The 23,005-nt window shown below is 43.3% G+C and overlaps 11 non-coding genes across 11 annotated transcripts; all 11 read left to right on the top strand.

Moving 5' to 3' along the window:
• Positions 1–82: 82 nt before the first annotated feature.
• trnal-caa (transfer RNA leucine (anticodon CAA)) lies at positions 83–195 on the top strand. Its single transcript has 2 exons — positions 83–120; positions 150–195. It is a non-coding gene; the product is annotated as a tRNA-Leu (tRNA).
• A 3,958-nt stretch (positions 196–4,153) lies between these two features.
• trnal-caa (transfer RNA leucine (anticodon CAA)) lies at positions 4,154–4,265 on the top strand. The gene is made up of 2 exons: positions 4,154–4,191; positions 4,220–4,265. It is a non-coding gene; the product is annotated as a tRNA-Leu (tRNA).
• Positions 4,266–4,937: 672 nt separating this feature from the next.
• trnal-caa (transfer RNA leucine (anticodon CAA)) lies at positions 4,938–5,050 on the top strand. Its single transcript has 2 exons — positions 4,938–4,975; positions 5,005–5,050. It is a non-coding gene; the product is annotated as a tRNA-Leu (tRNA).
• A 3,023-nt stretch (positions 5,051–8,073) lies between these two features.
• On the top strand, positions 8,074–8,186 carry trnal-uaa (transfer RNA leucine (anticodon UAA)). The gene is made up of 2 exons: positions 8,074–8,111; positions 8,141–8,186. It is a non-coding gene; the product is annotated as a tRNA-Leu (tRNA).
• A 671-nt stretch (positions 8,187–8,857) lies between these two features.
• trnal-caa (transfer RNA leucine (anticodon CAA)) lies at positions 8,858–8,969 on the top strand. Its single transcript has 2 exons — positions 8,858–8,895; positions 8,924–8,969. It is a non-coding gene; the product is annotated as a tRNA-Leu (tRNA).
• A 3,024-nt stretch (positions 8,970–11,993) lies between these two features.
• Positions 11,994–12,105, top strand: trnal-caa (transfer RNA leucine (anticodon CAA)). The gene is made up of 2 exons: positions 11,994–12,031; positions 12,060–12,105. It is a non-coding gene; the product is annotated as a tRNA-Leu (tRNA).
• Positions 12,106–14,347: 2,242 nt separating this feature from the next.
• Positions 14,348–14,460, top strand: trnal-uaa (transfer RNA leucine (anticodon UAA)). Its single transcript has 2 exons — positions 14,348–14,385; positions 14,415–14,460. It is a non-coding gene; the product is annotated as a tRNA-Leu (tRNA).
• Positions 14,461–17,485: 3,025 nt separating this feature from the next.
• On the top strand, positions 17,486–17,597 carry trnal-caa (transfer RNA leucine (anticodon CAA)). The gene is made up of 2 exons: positions 17,486–17,523; positions 17,552–17,597. It is a non-coding gene; the product is annotated as a tRNA-Leu (tRNA).
• Positions 17,598–18,269: 672 nt separating this feature from the next.
• trnal-caa (transfer RNA leucine (anticodon CAA)) lies at positions 18,270–18,382 on the top strand. Its single transcript has 2 exons — positions 18,270–18,307; positions 18,337–18,382. It is a non-coding gene; the product is annotated as a tRNA-Leu (tRNA).
• Positions 18,383–20,623: 2,241 nt separating this feature from the next.
• On the top strand, positions 20,624–20,736 carry trnal-uaa (transfer RNA leucine (anticodon UAA)). Its single transcript has 2 exons — positions 20,624–20,661; positions 20,691–20,736. It is a non-coding gene; the product is annotated as a tRNA-Leu (tRNA).
• A 1,455-nt stretch (positions 20,737–22,191) lies between these two features.
• On the top strand, positions 22,192–22,304 carry trnal-uaa (transfer RNA leucine (anticodon UAA)). The gene is made up of 2 exons: positions 22,192–22,229; positions 22,259–22,304. It is a non-coding gene; the product is annotated as a tRNA-Leu (tRNA).
• Positions 22,305–23,005: the final 701 nt, after the last annotated feature.

The following is a 23,005-nucleotide window of genomic DNA, read 5'->3' as shown; positions in this document are numbered from 1 at the left end:
AATTTATATAAAGTGCAAGTCCTTCAATACTCCGTGGTACATTTTTAAACCACCCACATGTGAAGAGGATAGTCAACACCTTGTCAGGATGGCCGAGCGGTCTAAGGCGCCAGACTCAAGGTGTTAATCTTCCAATATTAAACTGGGACTTCTGGTCTCCGGATGGAGGCGTGGGTTCAAATCCCACTCCTGACAAATACTTTAGTTTGAATTTCAGGGGATCATCTTGGCTGTTGGGATGGCTTTTTGGGGACAACTCAGTGGAAGGTTTGAGTCGCACTGTGGACCATAGAAAAAAAGAAAAAATATAGAAGATACATCTATTTGGCAGTTTGCCGAAGTATAATTTGTATATTCAACCAACAATAAAGACCAACTCCCATTGACTGCCAGGTTTCCCGAGTGGTCTAAGTCGCCAGACTCAAGACGTACTCTTTTCTCTGAGGAATTAGGCCTTCTGGTCTTTGAATGGACCCATGGGTTCAAATCCCACTCCGAACAAGTTCTTTCATGTGATGTTTTGGGTACTGTGTTGGCTGTGCGACAGTTTCTTTAAAATTGATCAGTTCCATGTTTGTGTACCATAATAACAAGTACAAAATATATAAAATTCAAGTGCTTGGCATTGCGCCGTCTTCTAGCTTTCAATCCAACAAACAGTTAAGACATTAAACCAAAAACTGTCAGGACGGCAGAGTTGGCTCAGGCCCCAGTCACAAGGTGTAATTCTTTCCATGGTGAATTGGGGCTTCTGGGCTCAAGATTGGTCTATCGTCACAAGGATAATTTATACAAAATGCGTTCTTCAGTACTCTGTGGTACATTTTTAAACCACCCACATGTAACGAGGCTCATCAACATCTTGTCAGGATGGCTGAGCGGTCTAAGGCGCCAGACTCAAGGTGTAATCTTCCAATGGTAAATGGAGGCTTCTGGTCTCCAAATGGAGGCGTGGGTTCAAGTCCCACTCCTGACAAATACTTTTGTTTGAATTTAAGGGGATCATCTTGGCTGTTGGGATGGCTTTTTGGGGACAACTCAGTGGAAGGTTTGAGTCGCACTGTGGACCATAGAAAAAAAAGACAAAATATAGAAGATACATCAATTTGGCAGTTTGCCGTAGTATAATTTGTATATTCAACCAACAATGAAGACCATCCCAAATTGAGTGGCAGGATGGTCGAGTGGTCTAAGTCGCTGGACTTAGGACGATCCCCTTCCTCTGAGCGGTTAGGCCTTCTAGTCTTTGAATGGACCCGTGGGTTCAAATCCCACTCCGGACAAGTTCTTTCATGTGATGTTTTGGGTACTGTGTTGGCTGTCCGACAGTTTCTTCAATATCGATCAGTTCCATGTTTGTGTACCATAATAACAAGTACAAAATATATAAAATTCGAGTGTTTGGCATTGCGCCGTCTTTTAGCTTTCAATCCAACAAACAGTTAAGACATTAAACCAAAAACTGTCAGGACGGTTGAGTTGGCTCAGGCCCCAGTCACAAGGTGTAATTCTTTCCATGGTGAATTGGGGCTTCTGGGCTCAAGATTGGACGACTGTCACGAGGATAATTTATATAAATTGCAAGTCCTTCAATACTCCGTGGTACATTTTTAAACCACCCACATGTGAAGAGGATAGTCAACACCTTCTCAGGATGGCCGAGCGGTCTAAGGCGCCAGACTCAAGGTGTTAATCTTCCAATATTAAATTGGGACTTCTGGTCTCCGGATGGAGGCGTGGGTTCAAATCCCACTCCTGACAAATACTTTAGTTTGAATTTCAGGGGATCATCTTGGCTGTTGGGATGGCTTTTTGGGGACAACTCAGTGGAAGGTTTGAGTCGCACTGTGGACCATAGAAAAAAAGACAAAATATAGAAGATACATCTATTTGGCAGTTTGCCGAAGTATAATTTGTATATTCAACCAACAATAAAGACCAACTCCCATTGACTGTCAGGTTTCCCGAGTGGTCTAAGTCGCCAGACTCAAGACGTTCTCTTTTCTCTGAGGAATTTGGCCTTCTGGTCTTTGAATGGACCCGTGGGTTCAAATCCCACTCCGAACAAGTTCTTTCATGTGATGTTTTGGGTACTGTGTTGGCTGTGCGACAGTTTCTTCAATATTGATCAGTTCCATGTTTGTGTACCATAATAACAAGTACAAAATATATAAAATTCAAGTGCTTGGCATTGCGCCGTCTTTTAGCTTTCAATCCAACAAACAGTTAAGACATTAAACCAAAAACTGTCAGGACGGTTGAGTTGGCTCAGGCCCCAGTCACAAGGTGTAATTCTTTCCATGGTGAATTTGGGCTTCTGGGCTCAAGATTGGACGACTGTCACGAGGATAATTTATATAAAGTGCAAGTCCTTCAATACTCCGTGGTACATTTTTAAACCACCCACATGTGAAGAGGACAATCAACACCTTGTCAGGATGGCCGAGCGGTCTAAGGCGCCAGACTCAAGGCATTAATCTTCCAATATTAAATTGGGGCTTCTGCTCTCTGGATGGAGGCGTGGGTTCAAATCCCACTCCGGACAAATTCTCTTGTTTGAATTTAAGGGGATCATCTTGGCTGTTTGGAAGGTTTTTTGGGGACAACTCAGTGGAAGGTTTGAGTCGCACTGTGGACCATAGAAAAAAATGAAAAAATATAGAAGATGCATCTATTTGGCAGTTTGTCGTAGGATAATTTGTATATTCAATCTACAATGAAGATCATCCCAAATTTAATGTAAGCCTGGTCGTGTGGTCTAAGGTGGCAGACTTAGTAAGCATCCCTTTTTCTGAGGAATTAGGCCTTCTGGTCTCCGAATGGAACCATGGGTTAAAATCCCACTCCGGACAAGTTCGCTCATTTGATGTTTTGGGAACTGAGTTGGCTGTGTGACAGTTTCTTCAAGATTGATCAGTTACACGTTTGTGTACCACAGTAACAAGGACAAAATATATTTGAAAAAAAGTGCTTGGCATTGCACCCCCTTTTAGGTTTCAATCCAACAAACAGTAAAGACATTTAACCAAAAACCGTCAGGACGTCTGAGTTGGCTCAGGCCCCAGTCACAAGGTGTAATTGTTTCCATGGTGAATATGGGCTTCTGGGCTCAAGATTGGTCTATCGTCACAAGGATAATTTATACAAAATGCAAGTCCTTCAGTACTCTGTGGTACATTTTTAAACCACCCACATGTAACGAGGCTCACCAACATCTTGTCAGGATGGCCGAGCGGTCTAAGGCGCCAGACTCAAGGTGTAATCTTCCAATGGTAAATGGAGGCTTCTGGTCTCCAAATGGAGGCGTGGGTTCAACTCCCACTCCTGACAAATACTATTGTTTGAATTTAAGGGGATCATCTTGGCTGTTGGGATGGCTTTTTGGGGACAACTCAGTGGAAGGTTTGAGTCGCACTGTGGACCATTAAATTGGGGCTTCTGGTCTCCAGATGGAGGCGTGGGTTCAAGTCCCACTCCTGACAAATACTTTAGTTTGAATTTCAGGGGATCTTCTTGGCTGTTGGGATGGCTTTTTGGGGACAACTCAGTGGAAGGTTTGAGTCGCACTGTGGACCATAGAAAAAAAGACAAAATATAGAAGATACATCTATTTGGCAGTTTGCCGAAGTATAATTTGTATATTCAACCAACAATAAAGACCAACTCCCATTGACTGCCAGGTTTCCCGAGTGGTCTAAGTCGCCAGACTCAAGACGTACTCTTTTCTCTGAGGAATTAGGCCTTCTGGTCTTTGAATGGACCCGTGGGTTCAAATCCCACTCCGAACAAGTTCTTTCATGTGATGTTTTGGGTACTGTGTTGGCTGTGCGACAGTTTCTTCAATATTGATCAGTTCCATGTTTGTGTACCATAATAACAAGTACAAAATATATAAAATTCGAGTGCTTGGCATTGCGCCGTCTTCTAGCTTTCAATCCAACAAACAGTTAAGACATTAAACCAAAAACTGTCAGGACGGCTGAGTTGGCTCAGGCCCCAGTCACAAGGTGTAATTCTTTCCATGGTGAATTGGGGCTTCTGGGCTCAAGATTGGTCTATCGTCACAAGGATAATTTATACAAAATGCAAGTCCTTCAGTACTCTGTGGTACATTTTTAAACCACCCACATGTAACGAGGCTCATCAACATCTTGTCAGGATGGCCGAGTGGTCTAAGGCGCCAGACTCAAGGTGTAATCTTCCAATGGTAAATGGAGGCTTCTGGTCTCCAAATGGAGGCGTGGGTTCAAGTCCCACTCCTGACAAATACTATTGTTTGAATTTAAGGGGATCATCTTGGCTGTTGGGATGGCTTTTTGGGGACAACTCAGTGGAAGGTTTGAGTCGCACTGTGGACCATAGAAAAAAAAGACAAAATATAGAAGATACATCAATTTGGCAGTTTGCCGTAGTATAATTTGTATATTCAACCAACAATGAAGACCATCCCAAATTGAGTGGCAGGATGGTCGAGTGGTCTAAGTCGCTGGACTTAGGACGATCCCCTTCCTCTGAGCGGTTAGGCCTTCTGGTCTTTGAATGGACCCGTGGGTTCAAATCCCACTCCGGACAAGTTCTTTCATGTGATGTTTTGGGTACTGTGTTGGCTGTGCGACAGTTTCTTCAATATAGATCAGTTCCATGTTTGTGTACCATAATAACAAGTACAAAATATATAAAATTCGAGTGTTTGGCATTGCGCCGTCTTTTAGCTTTCAATCCAACAAACAGTTAAGACATTAAACCAAAAACTGTCAGGACGGTTGAGTTGGCTCAGTCCCCAATCACAAGGTGTAATTCTTTCCATGGTGAATTGGGGCTTCTGGGCTCAAGATTGGACGACTGTCACGAGGATAATTTATATAAAGTGCAAGTCCTTCAATACTCCGTGGTACATTTTTAAACCACCCACATGTGAAGAGGATAGTCAACACCTTGTCAGGATGGCCGAGCGGTCTAAGGCGCCAGACTCAAGGTGTTAATCTTCCAATATTAAACTGGGACTTCTGGTCTCCGGATGGAGGCGTGGGTTCAAATCCCACTCCTGACAAATACTTTAGTTTGAATTTCAGGGGATCATCTTGGCTGTTGGGATGGCTTTTTGGGGACAACTCAGTGGAAGGTTTGAGTCGCACTGTGGACCATAGAAAAAAAGAAAAAATATAGAAGATACATCTATTTGGCAGTTTGCCGAAGTATAATTTGTATATTCAACCAACAATAAAGACCAACTCCCATTGACTGCCAGGTTTCCCGAGTGGTCTAAGTCGCCAGACTCAAGACGTACTCTTTTCTCTGAGGAATTAGGCCTTCTGGTCTTTGAATGGACCCATGGGTTCAAATCCCACTCCGAACAAGTTCTTTCATGTGATGTTTTGGGTACTGTGTTGGCTGTGCGACAGTTTCTTTAAAATTGATCAGTTCCATGTTTGTGTACCATAATAACAAGTACAAAATATATAAAATTCAAGTGCTTGGCATTGCGCCGTCTTCTAGCTTTCAATCCAACAAACAGTTAAGACATTAAACCAAAAACTGTCAGGACGGCAGAGTTGGCTCAGGCCCCAGTCACAAGGTGTAATTCTTTCCATGGTGAATTGGGGCTTCTGGGCTCAAGATTGGTCTATCGTCACAAGGATAATTTATACAAAATGCGTTCTTCAGTACTCTGTGGTACATTTTTAAACCACCCACATGTAACGAGGCTCATCAACATCTTGTCAGGATGGCTGAGCGGTCTAAGGCGCCAGACTCAAGGTGTAATCTTCCAATGGTAAATGGAGGCTTCTGGTCTCCAAATGGAGGCGTGGGTTCAAGTCCCACTCCTGACAAATACTTTTGTTTGAATTTAAGGGGATCATCTTGGCTGTTGGGATGGCTTTTTGGGGACAACTCAGTGGAAGGTTTGAGTCGCACTGTGGACCATAGAAAAAAAAGACAAAATATAGAAGATACATCAATTTGGCAGTTTGCCGTAGTATAATTTGTATATTCAACCAACAATGAAGACCATCCCAAATTGAGTGGCAGGATGGTCGAGTGGTCTAAGTCGCTGGACTTAGGACGATCCCCTTCCTCTGAGCGGTTAGGCCTTCTAGTCTTTGAATGGACCCGTGGGTTCAAATCCCACTCCGGACAAGTTCTTTCATGTGATGTTTTGGGTACTGTGTTGGCTGTCCGACAGTTTCTTCAATATCGATCAGTTCCATGTTTGTGTACCATAATAACAAGTACAAAATATATAAAATTCGAGTGTTTGGCATTGCGCCGTCTTTTAGCTTTCAATCCAACAAACAGTTAAGACATTAAACCAAAAACTGTCAGGACGGTTGAGTTGGCTCAGGCCCCAGTCACAAGGTGTAATTCTTTCCATGGTGAATTGGGGCTTCTGGGCTCAAGATTGGACGACTGTCACGAGGATAATTTATATAAATTGCAAGTCCTTCAATACTCCGTGGTACATTTTTAAACCACCCACATGTGAAGAGGATAGTCAACACCTTCTCAGGATGGCCGAGCGGTCTAAGGCGCCAGACTCAAGGTGTTAATCTTCCAATATTAAATTGGGACTTCTGGTCTCCGGATGGAGGCGTGGGTTCAAATCCCACTCCTGACAAATACTTTAGTTTGAATTTCAGGGGATCATCTTGGCTGTTGGGATGGCTTTTTGGGGACAACTCAGTGGAAGGTTTGAGTCGCACTGTGGACCATAGAAAAAAAGACAAAATATAGAAGATACATCTATTTGGCAGTTTGCCGAAGTATAATTTGTATATTCAACCAACAATAAAGACCAACTCCCATTGACTGTCAGGTTTCCCGAGTGGTCTAAGTCGCCAGACTCAAGACGTTCTCTTTTCTCTGAGGAATTTGGCCTTCTGGTCTTTGAATGGACCCGTGGGTTCAAATCCCACTCCGAACAAGTTCTTTCATGTGATGTTTTGGGTACTGTGTTGGCTGTGCGACAGTTTCTTCAATATTGATCAGTTCCATGTTTGTGTACCATAATAACAAGTACAAAATATATAAAATTCAAGTGCTTGGCATTGCGCCGTCTTTTAGCTTTCAATCCAACAAACAGTTAAGACATTAAACCAAAAACTGTCAGGACGGTTGAGTTGGCTCAGGCCCCAGTCACAAGGTGTAATTCTTTCCATGGTGAATTTGGGCTTCTGGGCTCAAGATTGGACGACTGTCACGAGGATAATTTATATAAAGTGCAAATCCTTCAATACTCCGTGGTACATTTTTAAACCACCCACATGTGAAGAGGACAATCAACACCTTGTCAGGATGGCAGAGCGGTCTGAGCCGCCAGACTCAAGGCGTTCATCTTCCAATAGTAAATTGGGGCTTCTGGTCTCCGGATGGAGGCGTGGGTTCAAATCCCACTCCTGACAAATTCTTTTGTTTGAATTTAAGGGGTTCATCTTGGCTGTTTGGAAGGTTTTTTGGGGACAACTCAGTGGAAGGTTTGAGTCGCACTGTGGACCATAGAAAAAAATGAAAAAATATAGAAGATGCATCTATTTGGCAGTTTGTCGTAGGATAATTTGTATATTCAACCCACAATGAAGACCATCCCAGATTGAATGTAAGCATGGTCGTGTGGTCTAAGGTGGCAGACTTAGTACGCATCCCTTATTCTGAGGAATTAGGCCTTCTGGTCTCCGAATGGAACCATGGGTTCAAATCCCACTCCGGACAAGTTCGCTCATTTGATGTTTTGGGAACTGAGTTGGCTGTGTGACAGTTTCTTCAAGATTGATCAGTTCCACGTTTGTGTACCACAGTAACAAGGACAAAATATATTTGAAAGAAAGTGCTTGGCATTGCACCCCCTTTTAGGTTTCAATCCAACAAACAGTGAAGACATTTAGCCAAAAACCGTCAGGACGGTTGAGTTGGCTCAGGCCCCAGTCACAAGGTGTAATTCTTTCCATGGTGAATTGGGGCTTCTGGGCTCAAGATTGGACGACTGTCACGAGGATAATTTATATAAAGTGCAAGTCCTTCAATACTCCGTGGTACATTTTTAAACCACCCACATGCGAAGAGCATAATCAACACCTTGTCAGGATGGCCGAGCGGTCTAAGGCGCCAGACTTAAGGTGTTAATCTTCCAATATTAAATTGGGGCTTCTGGTCTCCAGATGGAGGCGTGGGTTCAAGTCCCACTCCTGACAAATACTTTAGTTTGAATTTCAGGGGATCTTCTTGGCTGTTGGGATGGCTTTTTGGGGACAACTCAGTGGAAGGTTTGAGTCGCACTGTGGACCATAGAAAAAAAGACAAAATATAGAAGATACATCTATTTGGCAGTTTGCCGAAGTATAATTTGTATATTCAACCAACAATAAAGACCAACTCCCATTGACTGCCAGGTTTCCCGAGTGGTCTAAGTCGCCAGACTCAAGACGTACTCTTTTCTCTGAGGAATTAGGCCTTCTGGTCTTTGAATGGACCCGTGGGTTCAAATCCCACTCCGAACAAGTTCTTTCATGTGATGTTTTGGGTACTGTGTTGGCTGTGCGACAGTTTCTTCAATATTGATCAGTTCCATGTTTGTGTACCATAATAACAAGTACAAAATATATAAAATTCGAGTGCTTGGCATTGCGCCGTCTTCTAGCTTTCAATCCAACAAACAGTTAAGACATTAAACCAAAAACTGTCAGGACGGCTGAGTTGGCTCAGGCCCCAGTCACAAGGTGTAATTCTTTCCATGGTGAATTGGGGCTTCTGGGCTCAAGATTGGTCTATCGTCACAAGGATAATTTATACAAAATGCAAGTCCTTCAGTACTCTGTGGTACATTTTTAAACCACCCACATGTAACGAGGCTCATCAACATCTTGTCAGGATGGCCGAGTGGTCTAAGGCGCCAGACTCAAGGTGTAATCTTCCAATGGTAAATGGAGGCTTCTGGTCTCCAAATGGAGGCGTGGGTTCAAGTCCCACTCCTGACAAATACTTTTGTTTGAATTTAAGGGGATCATCTTGGCTGTTGGGATGGCTTTTTGGGGACAACTCAGTGGAAGGTTTGAGTCGCACTGTGGACCATAGAAAAAAAAGACAAAATATAGAAGATACATCAATTTGGCAGTTTGCCGTAGTATAATTTGTATATTCAACCAACAATGAAGACCACCCCAAATTGAGTGGCAGGATGGTCGAGTGGTCTAAGTCGCTGGACTTAGGACGATCCCCTTCCTCTGAGCGGTTAGGCCTTCTAGTCTTTGAATGGACCCGTGGGTTCAAATCCCACTCCGGACAAGTTCTTTCATGTGATGTTTTGGGTACTGTGTTGGCTGTCCGACAGTTTTTTCAATATTGATTAGTTCCATGTTTGTGTACCATAATAACAAGTACAAAATATATAAAATTCGAGTGTTTGGCATTGCGCCGTCTTTTAGCTTTCAATCCAACAAACAGTTTAGACATTAAACCAAAAACTGTCAGGACGGTTGAGTTGGCTCAGGCCCCAGTCACAAGGTGTAATTCTTTCCATGGTGAATTGGGGCTTCTGGGCTCAAGATTGGACGACTGTCACGAGGATAATTTATATAAATTGCAAGTCCTTCAATACTCCGTGGTACATTTTTAAACCACCCACATGTGAAGAGGATAGTAAACACCTTGTCAGGATGGCCGAGCGGTCTAAGGCGCCAGACTCAAGGTGTTAATCTTCCAATATTAAATTGGGACTTCTGGTCTCCGGATGGAGGCGTGGGTTCAAATCCCACTCCAGACAAATACTTTAGTTTGAATTTCAGGGGATCATCTTGGCTGTTGGGATTGCTTTTTGGGGACAACTCAGTGGAAGGTTTGAGTCGCACTGTGGACCATAGAAAAAAAGACAAAATATAGAAGATACATCTATGTGGCAGTTTGCCGAAGTATAATTTGTATATTCAACCAACAATAAAGACCAACTCCCATTGACTGCCAGGTTTCCCGAGTGGTCTAAGTCGCCAGACTCAAGACGTACTCTTTTCTCTGAGGAATTTGGCCTTCTGGTCTTTGAATGGACCCGTGGGTTCAAATCCCACTCCGAACAAGTTCTTTCATGTGATGTTTTGGGTACTGTGTTGGCTGTGCGACAGTTTCTTCAATATTGATCAGTTCCATGTTTGTGTACCATAATAACAAGTACAAAATATATCAAATTCAAGTGCTTGGCATTGCGCCGTCTTTTAGCTTTCAATCCAACAAACAGTTAAGACATTAAACCAAAAACTGTCAGGACGGTTGAGTTGGCTCAGGCCCCAGTCACAAGGTGTAATTCTTTCCATGGTGAATTTGGGCTTCTGGGCTCAAGATTGGACGACTGTCACGAGGATAATTTATATAAAGTGCAAATCCTTCAATACTCCGTGGTACATTTTTAAACCACCCACATGTGAAGAGGACAATCAACACCTTGTCAGGATGGCCGAGCGGTCTGAGCCGCCAGACTCAAGGCGTTCATCTTCCAATAGTAAATTGGGGCTTCTGGTCTCCGGGTGGAGGCGTGGGTTCAAATCCCACTCCTGACAAATTCTTTTGTTTGAATTTAAGGGGTTCATCTTGGCTGTTTGGAAGGTTTTTTGGGGACAACTCAGTGGAAGGTTTGAGTCGCACTGTGGACCATAGAAAAAAATGAAAAAATATAGAAGATGCATCTATTTGGCAGTTTGTCGTAGGATAATTTGTATATTCAACCCACAATGAAGACCATCCCAGATTGAATGTAAGCATGGTCGTGTGGTCTAAGGTGGCAGACTTAGTACGCATCCCTTATTCTGAGGAATTAGGCCTTCTGGTCTCCGAATGGAACCATGGGTTCAAATCCCACTCCGGACAAGTTCGCTCATTTGATGTTTTGGGAACTGAGTTGGCTGTGTGACAGTTTCTTCAAGATTGATCAGTTCCACGTTTGTGTACCACAGTAACAAGGACAAAATATATTTGAAAGAAAGTGCTTGGCATTGCACCCCCTTTTAGGTTTCAATCCAACAAACAGTGAAGACATTTAACCAAAAACCGTCAGGACGGTTGAGTTGGCTCAGGCCCCAGTCACAAGATGTAATTCTTTCCATGGTGAATTGGGGCTTCTGGGCTCAAGATTGGACGACTGTCACGAGGATAATTTATATAAAGTGCAAGTCCTTCAATACTCCGTGGTACATTTTTAAACCACCCACATGTGAAGAGCATAATCAACACCTTGTCAGGATGGCCGAGCGGTCTGAGGCGCCAGACTTAAGGTGTTAATCTTCCAATATTAAATTGGGGCTTCTGGTCTCCAGATGGAGGCGTGGGTTCAAGTCCCACTCCTGACAAATACTTTAGTTTGAATTTCAGGGGATCTTCTTGGCTGTTGGGATGGCTTTTTGGGGACAACTCAGTGGAAGGTTTGAGTCGCACTGTGGACCATAGAAAAAAAGACAAAATATAGAAGATACATCTATTTGGCAGTTTGCCGAAGTATAATTTGTATATTCAACCAACAATAAAGACCAACTCCCATTGACTGCCAGGTTTCCCGAGTGGTCTAAGTCGCCAGACTCAAGACGTACTCTTTTCTCTGAGGAATTGGGCCTTCTGGTCTTTGAATGGACCCATGGGTTCAAATCCCACTCCGAACAAGTTCTTTCATGTGATGTTTTGGGTACTGTGTTGGCTGTGCGACAGTTTCTTCAATATTGATCAGTTCCATGTTTGTGTACCATAATAACAAGTACAAAATATATAAAATTCGAGTGCTTGGCATTGCGCCGTCTTCTAGCTTTCAATCCAACAAACAGTTAAGACATTAAACCAAAAACTGTCAGGACGGCAGAGTTGGCTCAGGCCCCAGTCACAAGGTGTAATTCTTTCCATGGTGAATTGGGGCTTCTGGGCTCAAGATTGGTCTATCGTCACAAGGATAATTTATACAAAATGCGTTCTTCAGTACTCTGTGGTACATTTTTAAACCACCCACATGTAACGAGGCTCATCAACATCTTGTCAGGATGGCCGAGCGGTCTAAGGCGCCAGACTCAAGGTGTAATCTTCTAATGGTAAATGGAGGCTTCTGGTCTCCAAATGGAGGCGTGGGTTCAAGTCCCACTCCTGACAAATACTTTTGTTTGAATTTAAGGGGATCATCTTGGCTGTTGGGATGGCTTTTTGGGGACAACTCAGTGGAAGGTTTGAGTCGCACTGTGGACCATAGAAAAAAAAGACAAAATATAGAAGATACATCAATTTGGCAGTTTGCCGTAGTATAATTTGTATATTCAACCAACAATGAAGACCATCACAAATTGAGTGGCAGGATGGTCGAGTGGTCTAAGTCGCTGGACTTAGGACGATCCCCTTCCTCTGAGCGGTTAGTCCTTCTAGTCTTTGAATGGACCCGTGGGTTCAAATCCCACTCCGGACAAGTTCTTTCATGTGATGTTTTGGGTACTGTGTTGGCTGTCCGACAGTTTCTTCAATATTGATCAGTTCCATGTTTGTGTACCATAATAACAAGTACAAAATATATAAAATTCGAGTGTTTGGCATTGCGCCGTCTTTTAGCTTTCAATCCAACAAACAGTTAAGACATTAAACCAAAAACTGTCAGGACGGTTGAGTTGGCTCAGGCCCCAGTCACAAGGTGTAATTCTTTCCATGGTGAATTGGGGCTTCTGGGCTCAAGATTGGACGACTGTCACGAGGATAATTTATATAAATTGCAAGTCCTTCAATACTCCGTGGTACATTTTTAAACCACCCACATGTGAAGAGGATAGTCAACACCTTGTCAGGATGGCCGAGCAGTCTAAGGCGCCAGACTCAAGGTGTTAATCTTCCAATATTAAATTGGGACTTCTGGTCTCCGGATGGAGGCGTGGGTTCAAATCCCACTCCTGACAAATACTTTAGTTTGAATTTCAGGGGATCATCTTGGCTGTTGGGATGGCTTTTTGGGGACAACTCAGTGGAAGGTTTGAGTCGCACTGTGGACCATAGAAAAAAAGACAAAATATAGAAGATACATCTATTTGGCAGTTTGCCGAAGTATAATTTGTATATTCAACCAACAATAAAGACCAACTCCCATTGACTGCCAGGTTTCCCGAGTGGTCTAAGTCGCCAGACTCAAGACGTACTCTTTTCTCTGAGGAATTTGGCCTTCTGGTCTTTGAATGGACCCGTGGGTTCAAATCCCACTCCGAACAAGTTCTTTCATGTGATGTTTTGGGTACTGTGTTGGCTGTGCGACAGTTTCTTCAATATTGATCAGTTCCATGTTTGTGTACCATAATAACAAGTACAAAATATATCAAATTCAAGTGCTTGGCATTGCGCCGTCGTTTAGCTTTCAATCCAACAAACAGTTAAGACATTAAACCAAAAACTGTCAGGACGGTTGAGTTGGCTCAGGCCCCAGTCACAAGGTGTAATTCTTTCCATGGTGAATTTGGGCTTCTGGGCTCAAGATTGGACGACTGTCACGAGGATAATTTATATAAAGTGCAAATCCTTCAATACTCCGTGGTACATTTTTAAACCACCCACATGTGAAGAGGACAATCAACACCTTGTCAGGATGGCCGAGCGGTCTGAGCCGCCAGACTCAAGGCGTTCATCTTCCAATAGTAAATTGGGGCTTCTGGTCTCCGGGTGGAGGCGTGGGTTCAAATCCCACTCCTGACAAATTCCTTTGTTTGAATTTAAGGGGTTCATCTTGGCTGTTTGGAAGGTTTTTGGGGGACAACTCAGTGGAAGGTTTGAGTCGCACTGTGGACCATAGAAAAAAATGAAAAAATATAGAAGATGCATCTATTTGGCAGTTTGTCGTAGGATAATTTGTATATTCAACCCACAATGAAGACCATCCCAGATTGAATGTAAGCATGGTCGTGTGGTCTAAGGTGGCAGACTTAGTACGCATCCCTTATTCTGAGGAATTAGGCCTTCTGGTCTCCGAATGGAACCATGGGTTCAAATCCCACTCCGGACAAGTTCGCTCATTTGATGTTTTGGGAACTGAGTTGGCTGTGTGACAGTTTCTTCAAGATTGATCAGTTCCACGTTTGTGTACCACAGTAACAAGGACAAAATATATTTGAAAGAAAGTGCTTGGCATTGCACCCCCTTTTAGGTTTCAATCCAACAAACAGTGAAGACATTTAACCAAAAACCGTCAGGACGGTTGAGTTGGCTCAGGCCCCAGTCACAAGGTGTAATTCTTTCCATGGTGAATTGGGGCTTCTGGGCTCAAGATTGGACGACTGTCACGAGGATAATTTATATAAAGTGCAAGTCCTTCAATACTCCGTGGTACATTTTTAAACCACCCACATGTGAAGAGCATAATCAACACCTTGTCAGGATGGCCGAGCGGTCTAAGGCGCCAGACTTAAGGTGTTAATCTTCCAATATTAAATTGGGGCTTCTGGTCTCCAGATGGAGGCGTGGGTTCAAGTCCCACTCCTGACAAATACTTTAGTTTGAATTTCAGGGGATCTTCTTGGCTGTTGGGATGGCTTTTTGGGGACAACTCAGTGGAAGGTTTGAGTCGCACTGTGGACCATAGAAAAAAAGACAAAATATAGAAGATACATCTATTTGGCAGTTTGCCGAAGTATAATTTGTATATTCAACCAACAATAAAGACCAACTCCCATTGACTGCCAGGTTTCCCAAGTGGTCTAAGTCGCCAGACTCAAGACGTACTCTCTTCTCTGAGGAATTAGGCCTTCTGGTCTTTGAATGGACCCGTGGGTTCAAATCCCACTCCGAACAAGTTCTTTCATGTGATGTTTTGGGTACTGTGTTGGCTGTGCGACAGTTTCTTCAATATTGATCAGTTCCATGTTTGTGTACCATCATAACAAGTACAAAATATATCAAATTCAAGTGCTTGGCATTGCGCCGTCGTTTAGCTTTCAATCCAACAAACAGTTAAGACATTAAACCAAAAACTGTCAGGACGGCTGAGTTTGCTCAGGCCCCAGTCACAAGGTGTAATTCTTTCCATGGTGAATTTGGGCTTCTGGGCTCAAGATTGGACGACTGTCACGAGGATAATTTATATAAAGTGCAAATCCTTCAATACTCCGTGGTACATTTTTAAACCACCCACATGTGAAGAGGACAATCAACACCTTGTCAGGATGGCCGAGCGGTCTGAGGCGCCAGACTCAAGGCGTTCATCTTCCAATAGTAAATTGGGGCTTCTGGTCTCCGGATGGAGGCGTGGGTTCAAATCCCACTCCTGACAAATTCTTTTGTTTGAATTTAAGGGGATCATCTTGGCTGTTTGGAAGGTTTTTTGGGGACAACTCAGTGGAAGGTTTGAGTCGCACTGTGGACCATAGAAAAAAATGAAAAAATATAGAAGATGCATCGATTTGGCAGTTTGTCGTAGGATAATTTGTATATTCAACCCACAATGAAGACCATCCCAGATTGAATGTAACCCTGGTCGTGTGGTCTAAGGTGGCAGACTTAGTACGCATCCCTTTTTCTAAGGAATTAAGCCTTCAGGTCTCCGAATGGAACCATGGGTTCAAATCCCACTCCGGACAAGTTCGCTCATTTGACGTTTTGGGAACTGAGTTGGCTGTGTGACAGTTTCTTCAAGATTGATCAGTTCCACGTTTGTGTACCACAGTAACAAGGATAAAATATATTTGAAAAAAAGTGCTTGGCATTGTACCCCCTTTTAGGTTTCAATCCAACAAACAGTAAAGATATTTAACCAAAAACCGTCAGGACGTCTGAGTTGGCTCAGGTCCCAGTCACAAGGTGTAATTGTTTCCATGATGAATATGGGCTTCTGGGCTCAAGATTGGTCTATCGTCACAAGGATAATTTATACAAAATGCAAGTCCTTCAGTACTCTGTGGTACATTTTTAAACCACCCACATGTAACGAGGCTCATCGACATCTTGTCAGGATGGCCGAGTGGTCTAAGGCGCCAGACTCAAGGTGTAATCTTCCAATGGTAAATGGAGGCTTCTTGTCTCCAAATGGAGGCGTGGGTTCAAGTCCCACTCCTGACGAATACTATTGTTTGAATTTAAGGGGATCATCTTGGCTGTTGGGATGGCTTTTTGGGGACAACTCAGTGGAAGGTTTGAGTCGCACTGTGGACCATAGAAAAAAAAGACAAAATATAGAAGATACATCAATTTGGCAGTTTGCCGTAGTATAATTTGTATATTCAACCAACAATGAAGACCATCCCAAATTGAGTGGCAGGATGGTCGAGTGGTCTAAGTCGCTGGACTTAGGACGATCCCCTTCCTCTGAGCGGTTAGGCCTTCTGGTCTTTGAATGGACCCGTGGGTTCAAATCCCACTCCGGACAAGTTCTTTCATGTGATGTTTTAGGTACTGTGTTGGCTGTGCGACAGTTTCTTCAATATTGATCAGTTCCATGTTTGTGTACCATAATAACAAGTACAAAATATATAAAATTCGAGTGTTTGGCATTGCGCCGTCTTTTAGCTTTCAATCCAACAAACAGTTAAGACATTAAACCAAAAACTGTCAGGACGGTTGAGTTGGCTCAGGCCCCAGTCACAAGGTGTAATTCTTTCCATGGTGAATTGGGGCTTCTGGGCTCAAGATTGGACGACTGTCACGAGGATAATTTATATAAAGTGCAAGTCCTTCAATACTCCGTGGTCCATTTTTAAACCACCCACATGTGAAGAGCATAATCAACACCTTCTCAGGATGGCCGAGCGGTCTAAGGCGCCAGACTTAAGGTCTTAATCTTCCTATATTAAATTGGGGCTTCTGGTCTCCAGATGGAGGCGTGGGTTCAAGTCCCACTCCTGACAAATACTTTAGTTTGAATTTCAGGGGATCATCTTGGCTGTTGGGATGGCTTTTTGGGGACAACTCAGTGGAAGGTTTGAGTCGCACTGTGGACCATAGAAAAAAAGACAAAATATAGAAGATACATCTATTTGGCAGTTTGCCGAAGTATAATTTGTATATTCAACCAACAATAAAGACCAACTCCCATTGACTGCCAGGTTTCCCGAGTGGTCTAAGTCGCCAGACTCAAGTCGTACTCTTTTCTCTGAGGAATTAGGCCTTCTGGTCTTTGAATGGACCCGTGGGTTCAAATCCCACTCCGGACAAGTTCTTTCATGTGATGTTTTGGGTACTGTGTTGGCTGTGCGACAGTTTCTTCAATATTGATCAGTTCCATGTTTGTGTACCATAATAACAAGTACAAAATATATAAAATTCAAGTGTTTGGCATTGCGCCGTCTTTTAGCTTTCAATCCAACAAACAGTTAAGACATTAAACCAAAAACTGTCAGGACGGTTGTGTTGGCTCAGGCCCCAGTCACAAGGTGAAATTCTTTCCATGGTGAATTGGGGCTTCTGGGCTCAAGATTGGACGACTGTCACGAGGATAATTTATATAAAGTGCAAGTCCTTCAGTACTCTGTGGTACATTTTTAAACCACCCACATGTAACGAGGCTCATCAACATCTTGTCAGGATGGCCGAGCGGTCTAAGGCGCCAGACTCAAGGTGTAATCTTCCAATGGTAAATGGAGGCTTCTGGTCTCCAAATGGAGGCGTGGGTTCAAGTCCCACTCCTGACAAATACTATTGTTTGAATTTAAGGGGATCATCTTGGCTGTTGGGATGGCTTTTTGGGGACAACTCAGTGGAAGGTTTGAGTCGCACTGTGTACCATAGAAAAAAAAGACAAAATATAGAAGATACATCAATTTGGCAGTTTGCCGTAGTATAATTTGTATATTCAACCAACAATGAAGACCATCCCAAATTGAGTGGCAGGATGGTCGAGTGGTCTAAGTCGCTGGACTTAGGACGATCCCCTTCCTCTGCGCGGTTAGGCCTTCTGGTCTTTGAATGGACCCGTGGGTTCAAATCCCACTCCGGACAAGTTCTTTCATGTGATGTTTTGGGTACTGTGTTGGCTGTGCGACAGTTTCTTCAATATTGATCAGTTCCATGTTTGTGTACCATAATAACAAGTACAAAATATATAAAATTCGAGTGTTTGGCATTGCGCCGTCTTTTAGCTTTCAATCCAACAAACAGTTAAGACATTAAACCAAAAACTGTCAGGACGGTTGAGTTGGCTCAGGCCCCAGTCACAAGGTGTAATTCTTTCCATGGTGAATTGGGGCTTCAGGGCTCAAGATTGGACGACTGTCACGAGGATAATTTATATAAAGTGCAAGTCCTTCAATACTCCGTGGTACATTTTTAAACCACCCACATGTGAAGAGGATAGTCAACACCTTGTCAGGATGGCCGAGCGGTCTAAGGCGCCAGACTCAAGGTGTTAATCTTCCAATATTAAATTGGGACTTCTGGTCTCCGGATGGAGGCGTGGGTTCAAATCCCACTCCTGACAAATACTTTAGTTTGAATTTCAGGGGATCATCTTGGCTGTTGGGATGGCTTTTTGGGGACAACTCAGTGGAAGGTTTGAGTTGCACTGTGGACCATAGAAAAAAAGACAAAATATAGAAGACACATCTATTTGGCAGTTTGCCGAAGTATAATTTGTATATTCAACCAACAATAAAGACCAACTCCCATTGACTGCCAGGTTTCCCGAGTGGTCTAAGTCGCCAGACTCAAGACGTACTCTTTTCTCTGAGGAATTTGGCCTTCTGGTCTTTGAATGGACCCGTGGGTTCAAATCCCACTCCGAACAAGTTCTTTCATGTGATGTTTTGGGTACTGTGTTGGCTGTGCGACAGTTTCTTCAATATTGATCAGTTCCATGTTTGTGTACCATCATAACAAGTACAAAATATATAAATTTCAAGTGCTTGGCATTGCGCCGTCTTTTAGCTTTCAATCCAACAAACAGTTAAGACATTAAACCAAAAACTGTCAGGACGGTTGAGTTGGCTCAGGCCCCAGTCACAAGGTGTAATTCTTTCCATGGTGAATTTGGGCTTCTGGGCTCAAGATTGGACGACTGTCACGAGGATAATTTATATAAAGTGCAAATCCTTCAATACTCCGTGGTACATTTTTAAACCACCCACATGTGAAGAGGACAATCAACACCTTGTCAGGATGGCCGAGCGGTCTGAGGCGCCAGACTCAAGGCGTTCATCTTCCAATAGTAAATTGGGGCTTCTGGTCTCCGGATGGAGGCGTGGGTTCAAATCCCACTCCTGACAAATTCTTTTGTTTGAATTTAAGGGGATCATCTTGGCTGTTTGGAAGGTTTTTTGGGGACAACTCAGTGGAAGGTTTGAGTCGCACTGTGGACCATAGAAAAAAATGAAAAAATATAGAAGATGCATCTATTTGGCAGTTTGTCGTAGGATCATTTGTATATTAAACCCACAATGAAGACCATCCCAAATTGAATGTAAGCCTGGTCGTGTGGTCTAAGGTGGCAGACTTAGTACGCATCCCTTTTTCTGAGGAATTAGGCCTTCTGGTCTCCGAATGGAACCATGGGTTCAAATCCCACTCCGGACAAGTTCGCTCATTTGATGTTTTGGGAACTGAGTTGGCTGTGTGACAGTTTCTTCAAGATTGATCAGTTCCACGTTTGTGTACCACAGTAACAAGGACAAAATATATTTGAAAGAAAGTGCTTGGCATTGCACCCCCTTTTAGGTTTCAATCCAACAAACAGTAAAGACATTTAACCAAAAACCGTCAGGACGGCTGAGTTGGCTCAGGCCCCAGTCACAAGGTGTAATTCTTTCCATGGTGAATATGGGCTTCTGGGCTCAAGATTGGTCTGTCGTCACGAGGATAATTTATACAAAATGCAAGTCCTTCAGTACTCCGTGGTACATTTTTAAACCACCCACATGCAAAGAGGATCATGAACATCTTGTCAGGATGGCCGAGCGGTCTAAGGCGCCAGACTCAAGGTGTAATCTTGCAATGGTAAATAGGGTCTTCTGGTCTCCAAATGGAGGCGTGGGTTCATGTCCCACTCCTGACAAATACTTTTGTTTGAATTTAAGGGGATCATCTTGGCTGTTGGGATGGCTTTTTGGGGACAACTCAGTGGAAGGTTTGAGTCGCACTGTGGACCATAGAAAAAAAAGACAAAATATAGAAGATACATCAATTTGGCAGTTTGCCGTAGTATAATTTGTATATTCAACCAACAATGAAGACCATCCCAAATTGAGTGGCAGGATGGTCGAGTGGTCTAAGTCGCTGGACTTAGGACGATCCCCTTCCTCTGAGCGGTTAGGCCTTCTGGTCTTTGAATGGACCCGTGGGTTCAAATCCCACTCCGGACAAGTTCTTTCATGTGATGTTTTGGGTACTGTGTTGGCTGTGCGACAGTTTCTTCAATATTGATCAGTTCCATGTTTGTGTACCATAATAACAAGTACAAAATATATAAAATTCGAGTGTTTGGCATTGCGCCGTCTTTTAGCTTTCAATCCAACAAACAGTTAAGACATTAAACCAAAAACTGTCAGGACGGTTGAGTTGGCTCAGGCCCCAGTCACAAGGTGTAATTCTTTCCATGGTGAATTGGGGCTTCTGGGCTCAAGATTGGACGACTGTCACGAGGATAATTTATATAAAGTGCAAGTCCTTCAATACTCCGTGGTACATTTTTAAACCACCCACATGTGAAGAGCATAATCAACACCTTGTCAGGATGGCCGAGCGGTCTAAGGCGCCAGATTTAAGGTGTTAATATTCCAATATTAAATTGGGGCTTCTGGTCTCCAGATGGAGGCGTGGGTTCAAGTCCCACTCCTGACAAATACTTTAGTTTGAATTTCAGGGGATCATCTTGGCTGTTGGGATGGCTTTTTGGGGACAACTCAGTGGAAGGTTTGAGTCGCACTGTGGACCATAGAAAAAAAGACAAAATATAGAAGATACATCTATTTGGCAGTTTGCCGAAGTATAATTTGTATATTCAACCAACAATAAAGACCAACTCCCATTGACTGCCAGGTTTCCCGAGTGGTCTAAGTCGCCAGACTCAAGACGTACTCTTTTCTCTGAGGAATTAGGCCTTCTGGTCTTTGAATGGACCCGTGGGTTCAAATCCCACTCCGAACAAGTTCTTTCATTTGATGTTTTGGGTACTGTGTTGGCTGTGCGACAGTTTCTTCAATATTGATCAGTTCCATGTTTGTGTACCATAATAACAAGTACAAAATATATAAAATTCGAGTGCTTGGCATTGCGCCGTCTTCTAGCTTTCAATCCAACAAACAGTTAAGACATTAAACCAAAAACTGTCAGGACGGCTGAGTTGGCTCAGGCCCCAGTCACAAGGTGTAATTCTTTCCATGGTGAATTGGGGCTTCTGGGCTCAAGATTGGTCTATCGTCACAAGGATAATTTATACAAAATGCAAGTCCTTCAGTACTCTGTGGTACATTTTTAAACCACCCACATGTAACGAGGCTCATCAACATCTTGTAAGGATGGCCCAGCGGTCTAAGGCGCCAGACTCAAGGTGTAATCTTCCAATGGTAAATGGAGGCTTCTGGTCTCCAAATGGAGGCGTGGGTTCATGTCCCACTCCTGACAAATACTATTGTTTGAATTTAAGGGGATCATCTTGGCTGTTGGGATGGCTTTTTGGGGACAACTCAGTGGAAGGTTTGAGTCGCACTGTGGACCATAGAAAAAAAAGACAAAATATAGAAGATACATCAATTTGGCAGTTTGCCGTAGTATAATTTGTATATTCAACCAACAATGAAGACCATCCCAAATTGAGTGGCAGGATGGTCGAGTGGTCTAAGTCGCTGGACTTAGGACGATCCCCTTCCACTGAGCGGTTAGGCCTTCTGGTCTTTGAATGGACCCGTGGGTTCAAATCCCACTCCGGACAAGTTCTTTCATGTGATGTTTCGGGTACTGTGTTGGCTGTGCGACAGTTTCTTCAATATTGATCAGTTCCATGTTTGTGTACCATAATAACAAGTACAAAATATATAAAATTCGAGTGTTTGGCATTGCGCTGTCTTTTAGCTTTCAATCCAACAAACAGTTAAGACATTAAACCAAAAACTGTCAGGACGGTTGAGTTGGCTCAGGCCCCAGTCACAAGGTGTAATTCTTTCCATGGTGAATTGGGGCTTCTGGGCTCAAGATTGGACGACTGTCACAAGGATAATTTATATAAAGTGCAAGTCCTTCAATACTCCGTGGTACATTTTTAAACCACCCACATGTGAAGAGCATAATCAACACCTTGTCAGGATGGCCGAGCGGTCTAAGGCGCCAGACTTAAGGTGTTAATCTTCCAATATTAATTTGGGGCTTCTGGTCTCCAGATGGAGGTGTGGGTTCAAGTCCCACTCCTGACAAATACTTTAGTTTGAATTTCAGGGGATCATCTTGGCTGTTGGGATGGCTTTTTGGGGACAACTCAGTGGAAGGTTTGAGTCGCACTGTGGACCATAGAAAAAAAGACAAAATATAGAAGATACATCTATTTGGCAGTTTGCCGAAGTATAATTTGTATATTCAACCAACAATAAAGACCAACTCCCATTGACTGCCAGGTTTCCCGAGTGGTCTAAGTCGCCAGACTCAAGACGTACTCTTTTCTCTGAGGAATTAGGCCTTCTGGTCTTTGAATGGACCCGTGGGTTCAAATCCCACTCCGAACAAGTTCTTTCATGTGATGTTTTGGGTACTGTGTTGGCTGTGCGACAGTTTCTTCAATATTGATCAGTTCCATGTTTGTGTACCATAATAACAAGTACAAAATATATAAAATTCGAGTGCTTGGCATTGCGCCGTCTTCTAGCTTTCAATCCAACAAACAGTTAAGACATTAAACCAAAAACTGTCAGGACGGCTGAGTTGGCTCAGGCCCCAGTCACAAGGTGTAATTCTTTCCATGGTGAATTGGGGCTTCTGGGCTCAAGATTGGTCTATCGTCACAAGGATAATTTATACAAAATGCAAGTCCTTCAGTACTCTGTGGTACATTTTTAAACCACCCACATGTAACGAGGCTCATCAACATCTTGTCAGGATGGCCGAGCGGTCTAAGGCGCCA

The sequence above is a fragment of the Idiotropiscis lumnitzeri genome, chromosome 12 (genome assembly GCF_059441095.1).
Source record: "Idiotropiscis lumnitzeri isolate Australia: NSW breed Sydney's pygmy pipehorse chromosome 12, RoL_Ilum_1.0, whole genome shotgun sequence".
Taxonomy (NCBI): domain Eukaryota; kingdom Metazoa; phylum Chordata; class Actinopteri; order Syngnathiformes; family Syngnathidae; genus Idiotropiscis; species Idiotropiscis lumnitzeri.
The sequence above is the reverse complement of the archived record's forward strand: the minus strand, read 5'-3'. Positions and strand labels throughout refer to the sequence as shown.